The following is a 10000-nucleotide window of genomic DNA, read 5'->3' as shown; positions in this document are numbered from 1 at the left end:
TCCTCCAAACTACATAACCCTTAACTCACCCAAACTCTTACCTACCCATCCACCGCACCAGCGAAATATGTCTTTGGAAGAGAGAACCTCCGAGAAAACATGATTTCCAAAAAATGCGCAGTAGTTTTCTTATATATATATATATATATATATATATATATATATATATATATATATATATATATATATATATATATATATATATATATTTAACAATAACATAAAGACGAAAAATACTACTATGAAGAGCTTTTTGTTTTCATAGTTGTACGTTTGTTTTTTTTTGTTTTCTCTTAATTCAATTCTGATCCAAGCTACACATATTTACACACCACCCGAACGAAATACATTTTTCATTTCATAAGTCTTTGGAGAACTTCCAAGAAAACATGCATCATGACTTGTGTACATTTACCTTTTTTTTTTAAAGAAAAATAAACAATACCTTTCACCCCACCCTCCCCTCCCCCCTCCCCACCCCCCACCCCCCCCCCCCCCAAGCCTACCCCTATTTCCCCCCCACTACCCTCCCGGGTTTCAGTAATATTAATTTCAAGCCATTGAATATCCTTGCATGTTTAGAAAATAAAAATACAACCATTACAAGACTATTTCATTTAGAAAGATTCATATATAATATATATAAGAATTAACTTCATTTGAAAAATAAAATAAAAACAACGGAAAATATAGAGTATGCTCCAAATAATTGGAGGGCAAGTCTGGTACCTCATAATTTTAAACTACTGTTAAGGGAGGTTATAAATATGTTTTAACTAAATCTATTGGATTGTTTTTTTTTTCTCGTTAGTCTCCCCTTTAAATGTCTGCGCATTTTTTTCACTTCATAAGTCTTCGGAGAACTTCCAAGAAAACATTTGTGTACATTTACATGTCTTTTTAAAGAACAATAAACAATGCGCAAGCAAGCAAGCAAGCAAGCATGCAAGCAAGGAAGCACGCACGCACGCACGCGAGCGCGCACACGCACACACTATTTATTTATTTATTTATTTATTTCAACTACGACCTTTTTAACTGCAACAACTTTAATATACGCTAGTGGAGCTGGAATTACCTACCGCGGCTGCTGGCACCTGAGATGAACTCCTATTGAAAAATCAGAGCAGGAAGGAAGGAAGGAAGGAAGGAAGGAAGGAAGGACTAGTCCTCCCATAGTGCTCTTGCAAGAAACTTAGACGTTCGGTGAAGTGCATCATAGCTACCATACAAGTCGAGTAACATCAAAGGAGCATAACATTAGCATAGATTAGAATAGTATATATAACATAGCGCATAATAGCATAAGAGCATAGCATATATTGCATCTATAGTAGGACATTATCATTAGCATTAGGATTGGCTTTGCATAGTTTAGCATAGCATAGCATAGCATAGCATTAGGTTTAGCATTAGGATTACCATTAGCAATAGCATTAGAGTTAGCATTAGCATTAGCTTTAGCATTAGCATTAGCATAAAATAGTACAGTGCAGTGTAGTACAGTATGGAATAAAACATAATAGCATACAAAAGCATAGCAAAGAACAGAATAGCATACAATAGCATAGAGTAGAATAGCATAGCCTTTTTAGCTTTACCTTTACCACACTATAGCATAGCATAGCATAGCATAGCATAGCATAGCAATACCATAGCAATACCATAGCATGAAATAACATGTCAAAATAGTTATATTAAATTTTCAGAATGAGCATCACATAGGCTAGTTTTTTTAATATATAATGTGAAAATGTTCTTAATTCCATTGTACCTAGCAATTTTAAAAACGCTAGTGCAGACACACACAGACATACAAACACTGTCATCTTTAATGCATTAGATTCTATGCTAGTATAGCTATAAATCTGGTACTAGTACTTTAGTACTAGTACCCCGATGCAAAATATTCTAGGCCCTAGGCCCTAGGCCTGACCTAACCTTAAGTATAGGCCGAAAAAAAAAAAAAAAAAGCATAACCCAAAACCTAAGCAAAATGCAGCTTAAGCTGAAACAACAGAGGGCATATCAACCTAACCCTAACCCTTGGCCGAGCCCCTAGGCTGGCAGCACACCTAGACCGAACCCTAAGTATAGGCCGAAGAAACCCTAATTATAAGCCAAAACCTAAGCAAAATGCAGACAAACCCTAAGCTTAAGCTGAAACAAACAACATCAGCCTAACCCTAATCCTTGGCTGAGCCCTAGGCCGCACACCTAGACCGAACCCTAAGTATAGGCCCAACTATATGCTGAAGAAACCCTAAGCATAATACAGACATACCCTAAGCATAAGCTGAAACAACAGAGGGCATATCAACCTAACCTTGGCCGAGCCCTAGGCTGGCCGTGCCTAGGCCGAACCCTAAGTATAGACTAAGCATAATACAGAAAAAAAAAACCTAAGCATGAGCTGAAAGTAACGGAGAGCCTAACAACCAACGCTAAGGATAAGCCTTACCCCCTAACCCTAACTTTCTCATGCTAACAGTAATGCTAATATGCAAATAAAACATGCAGTATAAATTAAACTTTCAATTTTGCTTAAAAGGCACAGGCTGTTGAACAAACGGTGGGTCACCAGGCTTATAGTACCCACTGCCATTTATGTCCTTGTCCCGATATCATTTGCCTGGGGCAGGAGTCGAACCTGCAACATTTGTTCAGACAGCACTGTCATCAAGCAAAGCAGCAACACATCAAGACAGCACTCTACTCTACTCTACTCTACAGATGGTGTGGTGTGCTGCCTTTTTTTAAATGTACATTTTTCAAGTTACCAAAAGGGGCCCCCAGACCAGTCATCATTTTAGCAGCAGCAGCAACAATTTATTAACTATGCAATACAAAAAGAATTAAAAAGAATTAGAAATTAACTTGAAATGACAAGTTTTATTAATTTCCTATGATTAGATCACTAGATTTTTCACTAGATCTAGACTCTACTTAACTCTACTATAATAGATCTAGATCTAATTCAATTTCTAGACTAGAAATGAAGAAAAATACAGTTATTTGAGTTACTTCATTTGACTAGATTTAACTAACTAGATTTAATTAACTAGATTTAACTAGATCTAGATAATCTAGCTCATGTTGTTGTAGCCTTCAGCCTGGCACTGCACTGCAGAGGATGGATGGATGGATTGATAGATGGATAGAGAGAGATATCTACTATCTAGATCTAATCTAGACATTGAGATAATTAAATCATCTAATCTATCACAGTCTCCAGGGGTGTCCCTGGGTCCACCTGTAACTGTCTATTTATTATAGATCTAGCCCAATATATAGCATATAATTATATTAATACATCTACTACAAGTTACTACTAACTAGATTAATACTAACTCTAGTTTAAGTAACTAGATCTAGATCTAAATCTAGAAGACTAGACAGATTGAACAGAATCACTGAGAATCAGAAACACACTTTGACTTTGATTCAAACATAGGGGCCTAATCTAGACCTTACTAGATCTACTATTTTATTTAATAGAACCAGATCTAGAATAGGCCTACTACAATACTAGATCTAGTCAATCTAGTCTTTATATTATATTAACTAGATCTAGTATTAGTAGTACTAGATCTAGATAGATTTCTATTCAATGGAAGCTGCCATTTGCATATTTCTAAAAACAAAAAAGAACGCCACTGACTAAAGAAAAAGAAACAAATCTAAACAAATCTAGAATACCCTAGAAGCTAGATCTAGTCTAATTAATAAATAAATAAATAAATAGACATAGATCCACCCACCTACCTTCTATTCTATTTTATTCTATTCTACATACCCTCCCTCCAAAAACTAAAATATACGGTACACTAGATTTATTTTTTAAATACTAGATCTAGTGTGGAGACATAGTGCATTGTATGTCTACACATAGTGCATCCACTACAATAGTCGTTAATTACTACTAGATTACTAGAGCTAGACTTATTAAACTTACTGGCTTTCAACAGCGTATATTTTATGCTAATTTATGCTAATTTATGCAGCTCATTCACCCTCACACACACTCACGCACACTCGTACCGTCCACACCCCTTATGCCAAAGATTCAAAACGCAACAACTTTCCAGAAAATCCAACCTATAACATAGACTTCTACGAAAAAATCGCGTAAATAATACACCGTCTGGAATGATACTTGTGGAGCATGCGAAATCATGCTGAGCACCGAACACCGCCAGTCGAGACGAGACAAGCCAACCACTGGCGGCGGCGCGAGGCAAGGCTAGCAGAGAGCTCGGTAATGGCGCGTCGGGTTCTCACGGTGTCTGGCTGGCTAACAGGAGGCAAGGCTAACGCAAGCGCTCTGTACGGCGGTATTCGCTGATCCGCGACTGTGTGTGGCATGCTTACTCTTACGTACGCTGTCTCCCAGTAACTTGGATCGGCACTTGAGATCGTAGCTCGTCGGCTCCCCTTGCTCTTGGGGCCGCGGGCACGTGCGGTGTCCGTAGTTGGTCGCATTAAGCGTGTTGTACGTAGGAAAGAGTTCCGTGCGGCACGGAGAGCTCGATAGTTGGTCTCGTAGAAACCCGGCCCTCGCAACGGGCGTCTGGGTTGGCAAAACGAAATTGGGTCCGTTAAGGACGAACGGAGGGTCGAGTCTCCAGCGCGCGTCTGGCTCCCCTCTGTGTTTAGTCTGGCGAAGAAAAGCGAGGGGACGCAAAAGGGACCTGTTCTTGAAAGGACAGCATTCTCCCGCCCCGAGCAGGCGCTGGCCTACGAAGGCTAGCGCTGTGACCGTCTTAAGCAAGTCGGGCCGCCCGGCCCGGCGACGATGATAGCTATCTGGTTGATCCTGCCAGTAGTCATATGCTTGTCTCAAAGATTAAGCCATGCATGTCTAAGTTCACACTGTCTCACGGTGAAACCGCGAATGGCTCATTAAATCAGTCGATGTTTATTAGATGAAAACTATCCTACTTGGATAACTGTGGCAATTCTAGAGCTAATACATGCTTACCAAGCTCCGACCCTCGTGGAAAGAGCGCTTTTATTAGTTCAAAACCAATCGCCGTTGCCCTTCGCGGGGCGCGGCGTCCCGATTGGTGACTCTGGATAACTTTGTGCTGATCGCATGGCCCTAGTGCTGGCGACGCATCTTTCAAATGTCTGCCCTATCAAATGTCGATGGTACGTGATATGCCTACCATGTTTGTAACGGGTAACGGGGAATCAGGGTTCGATTCCGGAGAGGGAGCATGAGAAACGGCTACCACATCCAAGGAAGGCAGCAGGCGCGCAACTTACCCACTCCCGGCACGGGGAGGTAGTGACGAAAAATAACAATACGGGACTCTTTCGAGGCCCCGTAATTGGAATGAGTACACTTTAAACCCTTTAACGAGGATCAATTGGAGGGCAAGTCTGGTGCCAGCAGCCGCGGCGTTCCAGTACCACCTCATCGTGGTCGCCGCGTGAACACTCCGCTCTCTGGGAGTGGCCAAGGGTACTGGTTTCTTGCCACTGATGAATGAGCAGTCGGCAAGTGTAAAAGCAATGGGAGACCTAGGCCCTGAGTCCTTGTCGTGGTGGTCTCGCTTAACCCCAGCCTGAAGGAAGCGGGCTAGGAGGCCTGGGAAACCTCTTGGCTTTAGCGGACAGACTGAGGGGAACTAATGAGCAGGGCGCGGGCTGTAGCCCTGGCTGGCATGGGCGGAATGTCCACTCGGCAAACTGACTGCGTCGGCCGGGGCCGAGCCCTGTGTGTGGCGGTACCGCCCTGTCCGGCCAGACCGATCGGTTTGGTGCTGGAGCGGGTAGCCCTCTCCTAGGACTCCCAAGTCCACGGTGGGGAGGTGTCCAGCAACGGTAGAAGGGAGTAACCGATACCCCGGGGGGCACCTCGAAGGCGGGGAACTGCCACGGATGTGAGGTCGGGGTGAAAACAGTCTCCAGGCCGTAAGCTCGAGGACCACGGTGGTCCAACATTCAAGTCGTTAGCGCGACTGGCACAGTCAAAGTCCGCGACAATACTGCCTCCGGGCGGTCAACTAGCGCTTTTGGACAAAGACAACGTGCATACATCCCCCTACCCACTCCCCCCCACACATGTGCCTCAGCCTCGTACCTCTGGCAACAGAGCGTAGGTAGGAAGGAAAGCTGGCTAGACCCTTTTTCGCGGCGTTCCAGTACCACCTCATCGTGGTCGCCGCGTGAACACTCCGCTCTCCGGGAGTGGCCAAGGGTACTGGTTGCTTGCCACTGATGAATGAGCAGTCGGCAAGTGTAAAAGCAATGGGAGACCTAGGCCCTGAGTCCTTGTCGTGGTGGTCTCGCTTAACCCCAGCCTGAAGGAAGCGGGCTAGGAGGCCTGGGAAACCTCTTGGCTTTAGCGGACAGACTGCGGGGAACTAATGAGCAGGGCGCGGGCTGTAGCCCTGGCTGGCATGGGCGGAATGTCCACTCGGCAAACTGACTGCGTCGGCCGGGGCCGAGCTCTAAGTGGCGGTACCGCCCTGTCCGGCCAGACCGATCGGTTTGGTGCTGGAGCGGGTAGCCCTCTCCTAGGACTCCCAAGTCCACGGTGGGGAGGTGTCCAGCAACGGTAGAAGGGAGTAACCGATACCCCGGGGAGCACCTCGAAGGCGGGGAACTGCCACGGATGTGAGGTCGGGGTGAAAACAGCCTCCAGGCCGTAAGCTCGAGGACCACGGTGGTCCAACATTCAAGTCGTTAGCGCGACTGGCACAGTCAAAGTCCACGACAATACTGCCTCCGGGCGGTCAACTAGCGTTTGGATAAAGGCAACGTGCATACATCCCCCTACCCACTCCCCCCCACACATGTGCCTCAGCCTCGTACCTCTGGCAACAGAGCGTAGGTAGGAAGGAAAGCTGGCTAGAACTTTTTCGCGGCAATTCCAGATCCCACCTCATCGTGGTTGTCGCGTGAACACCCCATGTGGGGGTGGCCAAGTGGAACTGGTTTTTGATTACAGGTTTTAAAGGCCGGGTGATCAATGTAAAATAAAACAGCCACACGTCTCCGCCCCCCACCGAGTGGGGGAGCATGGCTAACTTAGTAGCCACTGTATTCGGCTCACAAGGCTGAGTACGGGGGTGAAAAGACCGGAGCCTAGCGTGCTACGAAACGGCGCGCCATAAACGTTGGGGGACCTCGGGGCCAGTGTTTCCGGAGACACCGGCATCGCACTAAGCCGCCACGCCGACGGCATTGGTAACGAACGTTGAAAGAGACGGTCTCCAAAATTTCCCCTCTCTCGAGGGCAAGCTCGCAGTGCCGACAATGGGTTCAGCGGTCTTGGACACCAGTCCAAGACATTCAGCTACTGTCTCAACGATTGGGACAGCCTATGTGTCTTACATGCAACCAGTCCGCCCCCCCCGGGGCAAATTTCTCTCTATCTATGCAAAAGTCAAGTGTCGAAAACGCGGGTATGAGCATTACCGGTCTAACAGGCTCCGACCACACAACGGCAACGATAGGTTTGTGGTCGAAAAATGTGCTACTATCGGACAAGAAAACGCGGGAGGAAACGGTTTCCTCTGGATGTGAGACAGGTGGCCAGCATCCCCCGGGTACGACGCCCGGGCCCAGCCCACTAACTCAGAGCGCCACAATGGCCTCAAGCACATACGGTGGAGTCGTGCCCCACCAAAAGACCGGCAATATCATAGGATGTGAGACAGGTGGCCAGCATCCCTCGAGTACGACGCCCGAGCCCAGCCCACTAGCCCAGAGCGCCACGATGGCCTCACGCACAAACGGGGGAGTTGTGCCCCCCACGAAAACCCGAAAGGTGACCGTACCAGGAGGCAAGGCGAGAGGACGTGGTACACCCTCATTCACCAGGACCCGAAAGGTGAACGCACCAGGAGGCAAGGCAGGGGGGAGTGGTGCCCCCCCACCCGGTTACGACCGAAGCAAACAGCTACGGATTATCCACCTCAATCTGAATCGGCAGTTCTCGCTGAAACGGATCGAGGTCTATACGATAGCAGAGCAATACGAGGCAGATGTCCTATTGTGCCAAGAGACTTTACGCTCAGACGAGGGGCCACCTCTTCTTTACGGCTTCACAGCCTACCGGTGTTCCTGCTCGAGGTGCCAGGTACTTGTAACGTTCGTACGCAATACGCTTACAGCCCGAGTAGTGGAATCCAGCGCCCCTGCGGGACCCGGTGGGACTGACACTTTGACAGTGGAGGTGTACAAACATGGTCAGCGATTTACATGCGTAAACCTATACAATCCACCTAAGTCTGAGTTGCAATTCAAACTGCAAGAGCCTTTTGGTACAAGGATGATCGTTGCGGGTGATTTTAACGCTAAGTCCCCAATGTGGGGATGCGCGGACTCCGATGTCCGAGGGCGCCGACTACTTGAGATATGTGACGAAACAAATCTGGTTGTTTTGCAGGGCAAAGACAGCCCCCCGACCTTTCTGCACACCGGGCATGGGGGTATGTCGCGGCCAGACTTGTCCCTGGTGTCAACTGACTTAAGGTCACAGTCAAGAGTGGACGTGCTCAACGACGTTGGGAGTGATCATCTGCCGGTCTTGGTCACAATCGAACTCGGAAAGCTCAGCGTGAGTACCCCATATACAGAACCAAAATGGGTGTATAAACGTGCTAACTGGGATCTGTTTAGGAGTGCATCGGATGTAGCTCTGGACGGATTGGATATCCAAGCAGATTGCATTAACCGGACTTACGGACTCTTTGTCGAAGCCATCTTAGGTGCTGCTCGAAAAGCTATCCCAAGGTCCTACGGGGGGCGCAAGTTTAGTCACTTTTGGTCTCCAGCACTGGCACGCCTAATCCGACTAAGGCGGGCTGCACGCAGGCAGCATAGTCGTCGAAAAACCGATGAAACCAGAAGAGCTTACAACAAGCTAACGGCGGAGGTAAAGGAAGCCATTGCGGAGGGTACGAGACAGAAGTGGGCAAAGACATGTGCTAACCTGGATCTTGCGGACGGACGACAGGCATGGAAACTTCTCAATAACCTAACCAGGGCGAAAGAACCAAAAGCAGCTGCGCCCCTGCAAACGGCCCAAGGCTTGGTGGTCACTGACTCTAAACGGTCGGACGCTCTAAACCATGCCTTTGCGGCCATCTCTAGGACGGGTGAGAGGAGCGAAGTGTCGAAAGCTCTAGACAGCATCAGGAAGGCGAAAGCGAAACGCAGATATGTCTATGGTGAGGATGAGACGAGCACATTCATCAACTCTTTTACCTACGGAGAGCTAGAAATTGCACTTCGGAAGTGCAAATTGCGCAAGGCACCGGGGCCAGATGGGATCAGCAACGAAATGCTGAAACACCTCGGTCCCATAGGCAGAAGGAAACTGTTGGATTTGATCAATCGTACTTGGACTAAGGGGGATTTCCCCAAGGCTTGGCGAGTGGCAACGATTGTTCCCCTGCTCAAAAAGGGGAAAATCCCAGATCGTGCAGAAAGCTACCGACCCGTCTCGTTGACGTCCAACGTCGGGAAGGCGGCCGAACGCATGGTCAACAGAAGGCTCACATGGTTTCTAGAAACGAAGGGTCTCATTGCTCCTGAACAGGGCGGGTTCAGGAGGCAACGAAATGCGATCGATCAAGTGACGTTATTCATGCAGAAAGTGGCGGATGGCTTCCAGTGGGGCAACACAAATCGACCTGGTCAGTCGACGCTAGCGGTATTTATCGATCTCAAGCAGGCCTATGACAGAGTATGGAGGCCCGGCTTGTTGTTGAAACTGATGAACTTAGGTGTCGGTTCATATATGCTTAGGTGGATCCAAAATTTCCTCACGGAAAGAACGGTACAGACTCGTGTTGGTAAGCACTTGTCGAGGAAACTTCCACTTGAGCAGGGGGTGCCGCAGGGATCGGCACTCAGCTGTACGCTGTTTTTGGTCTTTATCAACGACTTGCCGGCTCTTTTGAAATGTCAGAAGCTGTTGTTTGCAGATGATATCGTGTTGTGGGAGTCAGGGAGAGACCGTCAACAACTCATTGACACTCTC

The sequence above is a fragment of the Biomphalaria glabrata genome, chromosome 17 (genome assembly GCF_947242115.1).
Source record: "Biomphalaria glabrata chromosome 17, xgBioGlab47.1, whole genome shotgun sequence".
Classification (NCBI taxonomy): Eukaryota; Metazoa; Mollusca; class Gastropoda; family Planorbidae; genus Biomphalaria; species Biomphalaria glabrata.
This window is presented reverse-complemented; position numbering follows the sequence as displayed.